Below are 6,091 nucleotides of genomic sequence, written 5' to 3'. Positions count from 1 at the left end.
AATGGATAAATGTGGGTAAAAGGTCATAAAATCCCTTAAATCAAGCACAAGATAAACCCTACAAATGGGGTTTATCAGTCTCTCACGGTCACGACCTCACTCCCTCACCTTGTCACTCACCTCGTCTCCTCACTTCGTCATCGTCGCGGTCCCGTGCTCCTGCCTTGCATTCATTTCATTGGCGGCAGAAAGCTCATAGAAACAGAAATCAAGCAGCATCTCTACATCTGCTCCCTCAGGTCAGTCGGGTGATGGTGATCGTCTTCTTGGTTGCGGTCTGGGAACCAGTTATCCAGGTGAGCTCCCTTCAATTTTTTTACCTGGCCTTTCACTAGAATTGTTGCATACTAAACTTGGTGGTTGCTGTTGACTGTTGTAATTGAATTTTAGAGTTGTTGAATAGTTGAAGCTGAGCATATTTTAGTTAGTATTGTTATTGAATCTGGTGGTTATTACTAATTTCCTATTGTATTTGATTTGTTAGAGTTGTTATTGAATCTGGAAGTTATTACTTTAGTTAGAATTATTGTTGAACTTGAATCTGGTGGTTGCTGATATTGCATTTAGTTTTTTAGTGTTGTTTGTTGCTGGTTGCTATGTTTTAGAGTTGCCGTGTATTTTAGAGCTGTTGTTATTTGTTGCTGGCGCTTTTATTGAATTGTTGTTTGTTCACTCTGTTGAATCACAACGTCAGTGAACTTTGGTGGAATGGTGGTGGTTGCTGTGTTGCTTAAAAACTGACTGAAGTAAATCTTTTGTTGCTGAAAATATTTTTAGTTTCTTTTGCTAGAATTTTAAAAATGTCTTCATCTCAAACACCACCAGAAACACCACCATCTCAAGAACAAGCATCATCAGCAACTCCTACCCCTGATCTTACCATTAGAGACTAGTTTATTATCTTTTTTTAAATTATTAGTTATGTTTAAGACTTGATATTAGATAATTAATGTGTGTAAAGACTTACATTTTAAGTTTTAAGACATTACTTTAATTTTATTTATATAATTTTATATTTTTTTATATTTTTGTTGATTCTGGAGTCTGGTGGCATTCTTTTGTTTTTTATTTTGTTGATTATAATGATTGTGAGTTGTTTTTTTTAATCTTGTTTTTGTTACTTATAATAATTCTGAGTTGCTATTTTTTTATTGTGGTTGCATTCTAAAACATTTTGTTTTTGTAAGCAGCTTTTCGATATCTAAATAATTTCTAAACATTATGTGTGTTACTTTTGTGCGTTTTGATTTTTTTATTAACAAACTTTGATGTTTGAAATTGTGTGTGAACTTTTAATGATAAATTATGGACAATTTGTTATTTGAAATTGTTAAATTTAAATTTATTAGTTTAGAAATCATTGAATTTTTAATAATTTTATTTTATATATAGTTAATCCGGTTGAACCGGGATTAGACCTAGAGGTGACAAATGGGCCGAAAATCATTTTGCTGGCTCACGTAACTCGCCAAAAAAGGTGAATCATAGTATAAATTTTAGACCGCCATAATAAAAAATCATGCCTAACCGATACCGCCTAATCTATGGGTTTTGGCAGTGTCTTACATTTTTTTTCAGCCAATGATAATTTATTTAAATTTAATAAAATTGTCCGTAGATGCTTAAAGCACAAATTTCAACTCCAGGGTCAAAATTCAACCACAAATTTTGTCTTAGATATTGCTTCAATTCCATATTGTTCTACTTTCTTTCCCAAACATGTTGCATACTTTCACAAATTTGTGACTTTATATTGGGTTATTTTTTCTGCTAATGGCATCAATTCTCAGTACATGAACATCATATTAGAATTCCGATATAAATCATAAAAGAATGAGAAAGTTGCTTAAATTTCTAAAACAATTACATGCAAATAAATTAGGACTTTTACTTTCCACATGTTCACTTATGTGTCTGATAAATTAACATTTGAGTAAAGTGACAAATAAGCCCTTGAATATTTATATTTCGGACAAATTAGTCCAAAAGAAAAAAAAGTACCCATGAAGTATTCACGATAGTAGACGTGAACAAATTAGTTCAAATTAAGATCTTCTACCTCGATCATAGGGCTAATTTGGACATAATCCATGTCTGTTATTGTAAAGGACTTCATCGGTTTTTTTTCCGGGGGCTAATCTGTCCAAAGTATAATCAAGTTGGCCCTCGTCAATCCAAAAACACTCACTCCAAAACCCATGAAACCACGTATTCATGCTCAGTTCATCTCTTTCAAATGATTACAAACATTGAGTAACATCATGATTTTCACTCTTACTTTCTGTATTTGTATGTAAGTGTTTCTATTTTGGTATTAAAGACTAAAGAGTTTAAGTTGGTTCCAAACGATTTTCTCAGTTGCTTCAGTAAATTTCCAAGTTAGTTTAAGAGCATTTATGTGTTATGTACTCATAATTTCTGTGTTGGATTATGTGGTTTGGTGTTTATTTGAACCAACTTGATTTTTGCACATTTCGTTGAATTTGACTTTTTTTGTTGGCTAAGCTGCAAAATAGGTTCAAGTTGACCTCACAGCTTGTCAGTGAAACATAGGCAAAATGTGCACTATGATAAAGACTTCAAAATTTAAACAAATTTCAAATAAATGATTTTTTTAATATTTAAAAGAATGCCAACAAAATTTTGTCCTCTAGAAGCTCAGTAGCTAAAATCAATTTCTTTTCTTTCCATTAAATTCTTTATTTTTATGAAGCTGCTACTTCAAAATCAAATCATAACTATATTCAATTTTCCAAACGATAGAGCTAAGAGTTACAGATTCATGGAACCCTAGCCTTACAGTTATCTCACAAGTACAAGAAATAAAAATAGAAAAGAATCTTGAGTTATTTTCTGGAGTGTCACTGACACTGAGCTTATTAATTAATTAATTAATTAATTAATTAATTAATTTAATTATTTGTGTTTTTGCAAGATGATGTCCCAAATGCGAAAGGATAGTCGGGGACGATGAATATGACAGCGAAGGAAACTGGTATTTTTTCTTTATTGCGATCCTCACTTATGGAATTGTTTATTCTTTTCTTTTTATGTTTTCACCTTAACTATTTGTCAAAATTCCCAAATAACTTAAAAATAGTATGGTTTTGGCACTTTTCTATGTATTTGTGGAACAACATAAATGACATGACACACCATCAGAAACAAAAGTGTTTGTTTCGTTCTGCTTGTTGTTTTCCACTTTGGAAAAAGTTTGCTGGGATTATAACGTCATGTTTAGGGTGTAAAATTGCATTGTTTTAGTAAAGATGTAAATACTCATTGTGGGAATATTGTTGAGCTAAAATGGTTATGTTGTGAAGTGTTTTAATTTCTTTTTGTTTCAAGTTATGGTTGCAGGTTGGGATAGGTGTATGTTGCTGGTTATCTCGAGCATAAGTCTAAACTGGGGTGTTTTGCTTTAGAGGTAACCTTGTAAATGAGGAAAGGAAGGGTTTTGGTTGAAGTACTCTATACTATATTAGTTTGAAAGGGGATGGAGGTTAAAATATCTTACTATCATAGATGGATTTATAAAAATTGTGTTATTTGAAGATGTACTTGAAAAGTGAAACGGAATTAAAATATGAAATTTTAGTCATGCATGCGATCGTTGCACGGCCTTGTTATCAAAGAACATAACGATTTGCAAATGACATCTTCTTTTGTATCTTGGTTGCACACTTGCACTCTCCTGAAATAGATAATCGTTTTTTGCTGAATCTTGATGCATGTAACCATTGTGCTTATGATAAAAAAGATATGCTATTGGTAGTTTGGTACTTATTCTTGTAATGTCATACGCAATTCACCTGAATGCTTAACCAAAAAAAGTTGTATGTTTTATTACAGACTAAAAAGGATGAATACTTGCCGTTCAAGATGGAGCGGGTACCTTTCCTGGAGGAACAAGTTCGGATTATAAAGGAGCAGGGGAAACTGTTGACATTGGATATATACAAGTTGTTGTTATCAAAGGACAATCAGTTTGATTTTGTGAATGAGATAGCAGCTGAGGCAAATGAATATGTAGATGAGTATGGAGGTTAGAAGAAGGCCATTCTTCATGTTCTAAGCAACATAATGAACAATATGAGGTTTCCCCGACCAGATGCATATGCCGAGTCTGATCCCTTCAAGCCTGGGCCTGCTTATTTGAAACAAGAGTTCACATGAGTTTAGATCAAATGTTATGCCGATATCTTAAAGCAGGGTTGAAAAATCAATTCTTTGCTTCACTTGCATAGTTGATGTTACTCCATGTCGGCTGTAGTTATTTGTATGTATACAATTAAAAGCTATCTTGAAAGTATATTTAAAAAAGAATGAATGTATTGTGCAATTACTCCATTGTTCTATATTGAGATTTTTCGAAATCGTGAACAAAATCTGATAGTAAATCGCTGTGGAAAGGAAAGGAACGATTTACCATAAAAGCAAAATCATAAGTCGTCTTAGGTAAGAACGTCTATATAAATAGTTAGGAGACGAGGATTTAGTGTGCTACTAGGTGGACAAATCATTTTATGCTATAGTGATTTAGTAAGATTGGCTCCTTTGTATAAATTCGTTTGAGCCACTGATTGTGTAAAGGAGAGCAAACACACAAAAAGTGTGTCTTTACTGATTAAATAACATTGCTCATGTTGTAGGACATATAAATGGAGAGGTAAGTGTTTAAAATTTTTGTTAGTTTAATGTTAGATGAAAAATACGCTTTTTTACTGATTAATTTTAGAATGATTGTGATAATGTTGATATAGTTAGTTTTTATAGATAAGACTAGATTTGTCTAAGATTAGGATGTGTGGTATATATGTTGTTATCAGCTTTAGATTTGTTATAGATAATGTAACATCCTAACTTTTAGCACATTATAATCGTACTAAAAGTAAGGCATTACTAATCTAAATCCTTTTATTATCTATTTAATATTGAGCCTTTACGTGTAAATCTATCGATAGTTTTACTAAAACTATAACTTTTCCAACTAGTACAAACAACACATATTCACATACTTAAGTATGATTTTGGTCCCCAATGTAGAGGCCGAAAATCGATTTCGTCCCCGGTTATCATCATGGTCATCATCATCATCATCATCATCATCATCATCAGAACAACAAAATCAACCAGAAGTCCAAGTTAAACCAGAACCCACCACCACCACCACCACCACCACCACCACCACCACCATTAGAAACCTTAGAAAATTCAGAATTTAGATATTCCACAGCAAATTCATAACAAATTCCATAACAAATTCAGATATTCCAAAACAAATTCAGAATCACTAAGCAAAAATTTTAGAAATTTCACAAAAAATCTAATTCACAGCGGTGGGTGGTGAGGGTCGTGGAGTAGCAGCGGTGACACGGGGTAGCAATGCGAGCGGCGAGGAGGAGGTGCGGCGAGATGAAGGAAACAACAAAGGCGAGGCAATGCCGTCGGCGAAGGTAAGGAGGAGGAGCAGAAACGGCTCGCAGCGCATAGTGAGATCCAGCGGCGAGGACTGAACAACGAGGAGCAGGAGCAGCGGCGGTGGCCCTTAGCTTTCTCCCTTCCGATCTCTCTCTTCTCCCTTAGCTTTCTCTTCTCTTGCTCTCTGTTTCTCCTTACGATCACAGGCGGCGTTGTGATGGTGTGGCGGTGAAGCGATGCGGCGGTGTGGCCTTCCCTCCCCTCTCCCCCGGATTCTCTTTCTCCCCCCTCTCCCTTCTCGTTCTGGCCCCCCTCCCCTGATTCTGTCCCCTCTCTTATGCCTATTTGGTAATAAAAAATAAAATTGATAAAAATGACGATTTTAAACAAACTGAAATCTTGGGGACCATTTTGTAGTGAAAAGAAGGTCGGGGACGAAATCGATTTTCGTCCTCTATGTTGGAAATCAAAATCATACTTAACCTTAATATTAATAATACGTTGTAGTGTTACATACAAAAGAAATTACAGAACCGACCCCTCTGAATAAAACTCTAACTAACAAGGCAAGGGGAAAATAGATTCTAACATCTCAACTCGTAAACATATTCCTCTGTACTCTCGCAGCTTCGCAATAAGTCTTCACACCTGTAGCTAAAAGGGGTGAAAA

General features: G+C 34.4%; 1 pseudogene; it reads left to right on the top strand.

Moving 5' to 3' along the window:
* The first annotated feature begins 251 nt into the window (after positions 1–251).
* On the top strand, positions 252–5,225 carry LOC107458364 (protein PLASTID TRANSCRIPTIONALLY ACTIVE 7-like; annotated as a pseudogene).
* The last annotated feature ends 866 nt before the right edge of the window (positions 5,226–6,091 follow it).

This window comes from Arachis duranensis, chromosome 7, assembly GCF_000817695.3.
Source record: "Arachis duranensis cultivar V14167 chromosome 7, aradu.V14167.gnm2.J7QH, whole genome shotgun sequence".
Taxonomy (NCBI): Eukaryota; Viridiplantae; Streptophyta; class Magnoliopsida; order Fabales; family Fabaceae; genus Arachis; species Arachis duranensis.
Note: the sequence above shows the minus strand (reverse complement) of the source record. Positions and strands in the feature narration are given on the sequence as shown.